Source organism: Saimiri boliviensis, chromosome 5 (genome assembly GCF_048565385.1).
Source record: "Saimiri boliviensis isolate mSaiBol1 chromosome 5, mSaiBol1.pri, whole genome shotgun sequence".
Classification (NCBI taxonomy): domain Eukaryota; kingdom Metazoa; phylum Chordata; class Mammalia; order Primates; family Cebidae; genus Saimiri; species Saimiri boliviensis.
In genome coordinates this window covers 65,706,208-65,714,277 of record NC_133453.1, presented here as the reverse complement: position 1 = coordinate 65,714,277, position 8,070 = coordinate 65,706,208, and the positions used below count along the sequence as shown (strand labels likewise).

The window sequence follows — 8,070 nt, the reverse complement described above, 5'->3', positions numbered from 1 at the left end:
AAATGTGGTTGTGCTGGGCATGGTGGCTCGTGCCTGTAATCCCAGCACTTTGGGAGGCTGAGGCACGACTGCTTGAGTCCAGGAGTTTGAAACCAGCTTGGGGAACATGACAAGACTGTCTCTACAAAAAATTAAAAATTAGCCGGGTGTGGTGGCATATGCCTGTGGCCCCAGCTTCTCTGGAGGCTGAGGAAGGAGGGTTGCTTGAGCCAGCAGTCTGAGGCTGCAGTGAGCTGCATTCACAACACTGCACCCAGCCTCAGTGACGGAGTGAGACCCTGTCTCAAAATGAACAAAGAAACCAAAGCCAAAACTGTGGTTGCTAGGAATGTTTCATGACACATATGTGCCCCGTTATGGGTCTGTCAGCCCATGCTGCCCTGGGCAGTAATGCCTGTCGGCTGTAGTTCGCTGGCCCCTGACCTCCCTGCTTCCTGCTCCCTGGGCCTCTCCTCCCTCTTTCCTCTGTACTTCAGCCAGAACCTCAGCTTCATCCTCACAGGGGGCTCTCATGACTGGAAAGACTTGGTAAGATGGCAGAGGGGTCTGGATGCCCGGTCGTTTTTCAAATACAGCTCTCCTGTGCAAAACCTGCTTATGGTGATGGATTTGAGTTTGAATGAAATCCCAGTTCTTTACCATACATGCAAGGCCCTGTATGGTCCCCCTATCTCATGATGCTTTAGCCACCCCAGGCTCTTTCCTGTCTCACAGCTTCCACATTTGCTGGTCCTCCTGCCTGAGAGGCTCCCACCACACCTGCTTGGATGGCCGGACGATTTCCACTTAAGTCTTGGTTTAAATGAATTATCATTAACTTAAATAAGTTATCAAATACGATGTAATAATTCTACATGTATTTTTACATTTCCTTCAAATCTCTTTTTTTTGTTTTGTTTTGTTTTTTGTTTTTTGTTTGTTTTTTGAGAGGGAGTTTTGCTCTTGCTCTTGTTACCCAGGCTGGAGTGCAGTGGCACGCTATCGGCTCACTGCAACCTCGGCCTCTCGGGTTCTCCTGCCTCAGCCTCTGGAGTAGCTGGGATTACAAGCGCTCGCCACCATGCCCAGCTAATTTTTTGTATTTTTAGTAGAGACAGGGTTTTACCACATTGGCCAGGAAGATCTTGAACTCCTGACCTCAGGTGATCCGTCTGCCTTGGCCTCCCAAAGTGCTGGAATTACAGGCATGAGCAACTGCACCCAAGCGTCTTCAAACCTTTAGTTCAGTTCTTTAAGAGAAAATTACTTAACAACATGTACAGGATGATCCAATTAATATGTGGATATGTATTAGCATGTGTACATATTTGTAAATACATTGATAACTATTTAGAAGGATACATACCAGTTAACTGAGGTTACCTCTGGGGTTACACTCTATTGTTCTGCAAGGTACTTTTTCACAAAGCAGTGTAAGAAATCTCTCTACGCCAGCTCATATAAGATGTACTTTATTCTTTTAATGGCCAACAGTATTCTTTTGTGTGGATGTATTATAGTTCATGCCGCCATTTTCCTGTATTGATGGACATTTAAATAGTTCCCAATTGTTTTTGCTACTACAATTGAGTCTTACTATAACTGACATGGATTTCAATTCTTTGGATCATAGAAAATAATTTACCTTCTCTTCTATGGGAGGCCAGTACCTTATTATAGTTTCTGAAATAATATACCCTGTTCAATTGTGAAACATGGTCATCCTGAACATTAACAAATTTTTTTTGTATGCACTTTCTATATTGATATAATTTCCAGCCAACATCTTTAAAATTTTAACACGTATGCACTCTATGAAGGCTCGATATTCTCATTTCTTTAGGATGAGAACTCCTTTATGATTCTTCTTGTACTAATGCTTTGGAGAAGAGAGAGCAAGTTTTTTTTTAAAAAAGGAGAACTACAAGGATCTGTTTGTTTTCTCATCTCTACTTACCTTTAATCATTACTTTTTTAAAAAGAAACTTTCTGAGTGTACTATGTGGGATTGAATGGGAAAATCATGAATTGCTGAAAAATTTAAGCCTATTTGATCAAAGTTGATGGGATCTTCATTGTACTCAGCTAACCTTGTTTAATTCATTAAAACAAATATGAAACACTCAATGCAAAGAATGCTATACTGTACTGGTTTAAATTTTTTTTTTTTTTTTTTTTTTTTTTTTTTTTTTTTTGTAACAGAGGAAATAATTAGCTCTGCGATTTTGGTTAGGTAACTTATCTGTATCTGTACAAGAAAATGAATAACAGCAGAGAAAGCCGGAGAAGTACACTGTAGCCAGATCACCAGCTGTTAAGCTGAGATGTTTGGACTTCCTTTTTTTCTTGGTTGTCCAAGACCACCTAAAGCCCTTCAGTAACACTGCATTCAACAGAACTTTGTGGCTACTATGAAAGTATCATCACAATTTTCTAAGAGAAAATTAATTCCAACTTACAAATAACTAATTTATAACTTTTTGGCAGCCTCTTGTTTCATTCCTGGCCATTGTGATTGGCATTATTCAATCTAGCTATGTGACTTCAGGTAAGCCACTTTATCTTCCTGCCTCTCAGTACTTCTTTCGTAATAGGTGAGTTAAGCAAGATACTCTCAAAAGACATTTTCAGTCTGAAAATTCAGTGATTTACATGAAATCCTGATGTGTTATTAGCAAGACGTCTACACTTACCACTCAATCCCCAAATTTCCTTTCAGAATATTCTTTAGCAATGTTAAAAGATGAACATTTCTTCCTCAGGGTAGGTAAAGAAACAGAAAAACATGCTCCGTAATTTCCTGGTGTGTTGTACATAAAGACTGGGCCTGTTAATGGTGCTTCCTTTCAGGTGATGTTAAAAGGAACTACATAGAAATTGGCATTTATTGAGCAGCTTATATCTGGAATTTTCCTCAGTCCTTTCATACGTGGCCATTTCATCCACACATTAGCGTTATCTTCATTAAACATAGGAAGAATGTAAGGCCAGAGAGTTAACTTGCACAAGATGCCATTTAAGTGGTGGAAGTAGAGTCTGATTCTGGATCTGATCAAAAGCACTTTGCACTCTATAAGCTGTGTTCATAACAGAACAGGAGCTATAAACTCCAAATAAGGTATAATGAAAACAAGAACAGAAAAGGTGTATATGTACTTGCTAGGGGAAAAAGCTAAGCTGTTATGACAGAAATATGGTAGGTCAAATACAGTAGCTTAAAGAACACTCAAATTCATTTTCCTTTTTCTTTCATGTCCCAGCCCCAAGGTAAGCAGCCAAGTTACCGGGTAGCTCTGCTCCCCACAGGCATTCAGAGATCCAAGTTGCTGCCATGCTGCTCCACTGTGCCCTGGGCACTGTCCTCACATGCGTTATTAATGATGAGTGCTCTGGAAGAGTGCGTGAGGGCAGCACGCATTTAGATGTGTAAGGCCTATCTCTGGAATCAGCCTGCATCACTCTGTTCATATTCCACGGATGAGAACTTCATCTGGCTGCAAGGAAGCTGGGAAACAGCCTACAGCAGGACAGCCACTCACCCCGCTGCACTCTACTCAAATTAGGAATGCGTTCTGGTAGACAACTAGCACCCCCTCAGACCTCCTCTAATGTCCTTTCCTCTGCTTCAAATCAACACAGTCAGGACCAAATAGTCCACAAATCATCCCTTCAAACAGGTAGGAGTTTATTTAGATCTTGAGCACAGAGTGTTTTATAAAATTCTATCAAGAGCACTAGGGAAATATGTTATCAGGTAATTAAGTGTAGCTGTGACCTATTCCTTGTACCCTATGGCAACCAAAATGGGTTATCGCACCACAAAAAAAAAAAAAATGCAATTTACAAGACCAGAAGAACAGTCAAGGAATAGGACATCTCACTATTTGTCCATCTTTCCCACGTTTTGTGGAAACAGAATGTACTGATTTACTGATGGGCTCCGTGGAGCTTCAAATGCAGGCCACATACACAGGTACCTTACGAAGGCTGCTTCCTACTTAGTTACTTGCCAAAGTGTGAAAGCAACTCTATAATCCACAGTAAGAAAGCAGATACAGAAATGTTCTCCTGGAATGGCATCAAATAAGCCATTCTCTGATCCAAGCAGCATGCATTTAGAATTAAAGGGAGACGGATTGGAGAATCCCAACTCATGGCTGAGTTCCTTTCCTTTTTATTTTTTTGTAGAGACAGGGTATTGCTATGTTGCCCAGGCTGGTCTTGAACTACTGGGCCCACCTTGGCCTCCCAAAGTACTGGGATTACAGGTGTGAGATACTATGCCAGTTCCTCTCAGGTTTCATTAAGAAGTCTGTTGGTCATTCTAGAGCTGGTGGAAGTCTGTGATGCTGAATAGGCAAACTGTTATCTCCTATTCTCATGTTTCTTTAAAAGAAATACCCATAATTATTTGTGCTTGTCTTTTCATTGTGACCTTACAGAGGAAACAATAATAAACTCACTTGATTAAGCAGACAGAAGTATCCTCAATCGGACACATCCATTGAGAGAGATCCTAGAAGTGATTTCCTTAAGAACACCTATGTTGCTCTCTTCTAATTTTACAAAGCAACATTCTATAGTTTTGTCTTGAGTGGACACAAGAAGCAAGCACCCCAATTAAAAGAATTGCTAACATTTATTGAGCAGTTACTAGGTATTAAGCAGCTTTAGCATTTCCCATGTATATAACCCTCACAAAACCCCATGAGGGTGGTCCTATTATCCCCATTTTAATGGGTGAGAAAACAGATTCTGAGTAGTTAAGTAGCTTGTATAACTAAGGTCATACAACTAGGAATTGGTACAGTCAGGTACAGATCCTCGCCTTCTGATTCCTGAGGATGGATGAGCCTTAACCATCATCTGTTATCCATACATCAGGGTATGAAGAACTTGCCATTCTCATTTGTAAATTAGGCTCTTAGACGTTTGGAAAGTGTTAAAACACAGCATTTCTGAGTTGAAGAAAATCAGTTCCTAGACCTACAGAGGCAAGGAGCAGATTAGATGTGTGGTTTGAGGTCTGTGAAGCGCTTGCTGCCTGGGTGGCCACGTGTATCCCTTCTTTTTTATATTTCCTCATTACAACGCAAGGCTTTTCACTGAGTTACTAATTTACAAGTGGTTTGGGATAGTCACAGACCATGAAAGTGATTCAAGAACTGTCAGTTCTTATAAGGGGCCCCAAACCAGTAAGGAGACAAAAAAGCCACTCAGAAGTCAAACCTAGCTCTTTTATTTTATCACCATAGTGTATTTTTACACGCATAAAATAAGTTCAAATGAATTTTCCCAGCTAAAATAGTTTGCCACTAGAAACAATAAACATTTCTCAAGTTTCTGGTAAAATAAAAAGAGCATCAGGTGAATTTAAGTAGACTAATCAGAACAATGTAAGAGGCAGGAGGAGATATCGTCTCATGAATGGGGATGGGGTTGTTACAAAGGAGATTTGAGAATATTATATACAGACAATTAGAGCAAACATCAAACTGGAATTCTAATATAGGAATATTGATGAATTATGAGAAAGAAGACTTATTCCACCAATAAAGCTGGCAAGTTATAAGTGAACAGAGGCTTCACTCATAACTAAGTTGGTGACGAAAACTATTTGTGCTTCCTTGGGAGATCTGGTTCTGCCCTGAGCCATGCCCAAAATGCAAGTTATGAAGGTAATATGATAAAACAAACTAAATGCTCTCATGAACTTTCTTCAAGCTTTGGGCACAAGCCCTCTCAAGTCTCTCTCTCTTTTTGGAGACAGGATCTCACTGTGTTGCCCAGGCTGGAGTGCAGTGGCATGATCATGGCTCACAGTAGCCTCTAGCTCCCAGGCTCAAGCAATCGATCAATTCTCCCACCTCAGCCTCCTGAGTAGCTGGGACTACAAATGTGTGCCAAGATGCCCAGCTAATTTTTGTATATATATATATATTTTTGGTAGTGATGGTGTTTCATCACATTGCCCAGACTCAAGCTCCTGTGCTCAAGCAATCCTCCCACCTCGGTCTCCCAAAGTGCTGGGATTACAGGTGTGAGCCACCACGCCTGGCCTCAAATCTCTTTTAACTATAAATTTGATTAAGATGGAGCTATGGATACATGCAAAAATATTTACATACCATCCTAAAATATATTAACTATTATCAGTATTAAGGAGGGAAAACACTTAGATCTATGCATATATGTGATTATATGTAACAGTTCTTAGAATTCTCAACTTTCGGAGAAAATGAAATTGTGTGTATGTACATACAATGCTGCAGAACTTCTAACCAAATTAAACATTTTTAACATTAAATTTCAGTCCCTAACGAATGCAGTTACCTCAAAACTAACTTCTTTCTCTTATTAACGGTTCTGTTGTGTAATGTGCAATGATCACATTAGAAGCTACACAAAATAACTAATGTATTTTTACTGAGATTTCAAACTTCTTTAAGAAGTCTATGCAATTTACTTTGGAGAAGACTCAAAAGCAAGATATTTGATTCTTTCTTATACTGCTGAAATCCCTAACAATCCACTAATTTATACATTACTCCAATACAGAATTATAATGAGGACTTTTCACAGCAAACTTGGTCAGCTATACCTGTAGCCTAGTTTCATTTGTTTTACTTAGTTCTTTTTAAAAACCCTTCATTACTTTCATTCTTATTTCTCTGCTATAGTTCACTCATTTTTATATTAGCAAAAGATCACTATTTGATAATAAAAAAAAAAAAAAAACTCACCACCTCATGCTCTTTAAATATCCTTTCCTAAGAATAGCCAAATCGCCTTTAAAATCACCCCTTTTCTTGCCACTTGTGCTACATTTGGTTAACTTTCCATTTTAAGTTTATGTGTGTTTTAATACTTCTGCATCTTTAAAGTGCCAAAGTGATACAGTATTGGCAAAGGCTGTCTGGGTATGAATCTGCATTCCATGGAGATGGTCCTGTGATCACTGAAGAGCACAAAAGGGCAGAGGACAGGGACAAGGAAGGGAGCTCTCACAGCAAGGGAAACATGGGAGAGAAAGGGAGGCTCAGGGCTGAGAGAGCTTTAGGGCCATCATCACAAGAGAAGGCTAAGTGGCAAAGGGTCTCCAAACGACGAATCTGTTCTCGTCTTTCTTTTGGAATTTTCTGCTATGATGTTAAGAAGTGCTTAGCTTACACATACTACAATTTCAGCTGCTCTAAAATATCTGAAGGGTAAGAATAAAAGAATTTTTAAAATTTTCAAAGTCTGATCTTAGTATTTCAAAATCAGTGTATGAACTTTTATACACATTGCTGAATTGAAGCAAAACATAACCCACCAGATATCAATGGGTCAGTTCTCACAATTTAATAATTTCAAAGGAGAGATTAAAAGTGAACCTCTTTTCAGTATGGTCAGAATAACAATAACAAACAAAATTCCTTAATTTTTGAATTTTCTTCTTTGTGGTCAGAGTCACCTATCTCATATCCCTTGTAATATCATTGCTATCATCTTTCAATAAATGTTGATCTATAAATTAATTAATTTTTTAGAGACAAATCCCTGGTATACTATTCTTCTGATTCCCATGAAAGACTCACTTTTAAGATACAATTGCAGCTGCCCCACACTGCCAGTTACTGTGTCATACACATGCCTTAAAATTCTGTAATCAGCAACCACCAGGTGCCGTATCGCATTCAGCACACCACAGTCAGTCAATACAGACATCCCCAAACACACCAAGGCTGGTTTTGTCAAATGTTTTATTGAGTGTAGACATCTGGAGTACTGTAAAACATGCATTATCTGTAGATTCAAAAAGGAGCAAGCCACATTGTCCTCACTGTCAAATGTGTCAGGCTCGGCATACATGATGGAGATTAATGAAGTATCATGAGAGTAATATGGTTCCTGAAAAGCTTCTACAATTTGGAGTAGGGTCTTAATCACGTGAAAAGCAAAGCTGTTCACATTTAGTGAACTTGCATTTCACTGGAGGTACACAGTATTTTAATGTTAAAACAAATAAAAATAGTTTGTCGAAGATTCCCATCTCCCCAACTTTATTTGTCCCATCGGTTTTCAGAAATCTTAATTAAAAAAAAATCA

At 39.1% G+C, this 8,070-nt stretch overlaps 1 protein-coding gene across 2 annotated transcripts in view; it reads right to left on the bottom strand.

The window, feature by feature from the left end:
- Positions 1-5,198: 5,198 nt before the first annotated feature.
- The window catches only part of OLA1 (Obg like ATPase 1), a 175,989-nt gene continuing 173,117 nt past the window's right edge, over positions 5,199-8,070 (bottom strand). For both annotated transcript variants that reach the window (XM_010351949.3, XM_074399457.1), the window contains one exon: positions 5,199-8,070. This exon is cut by the window's right edge and continues 147 nt beyond it. The gene's annotated coding sequence lies outside the window, so the exon portion shown is untranslated.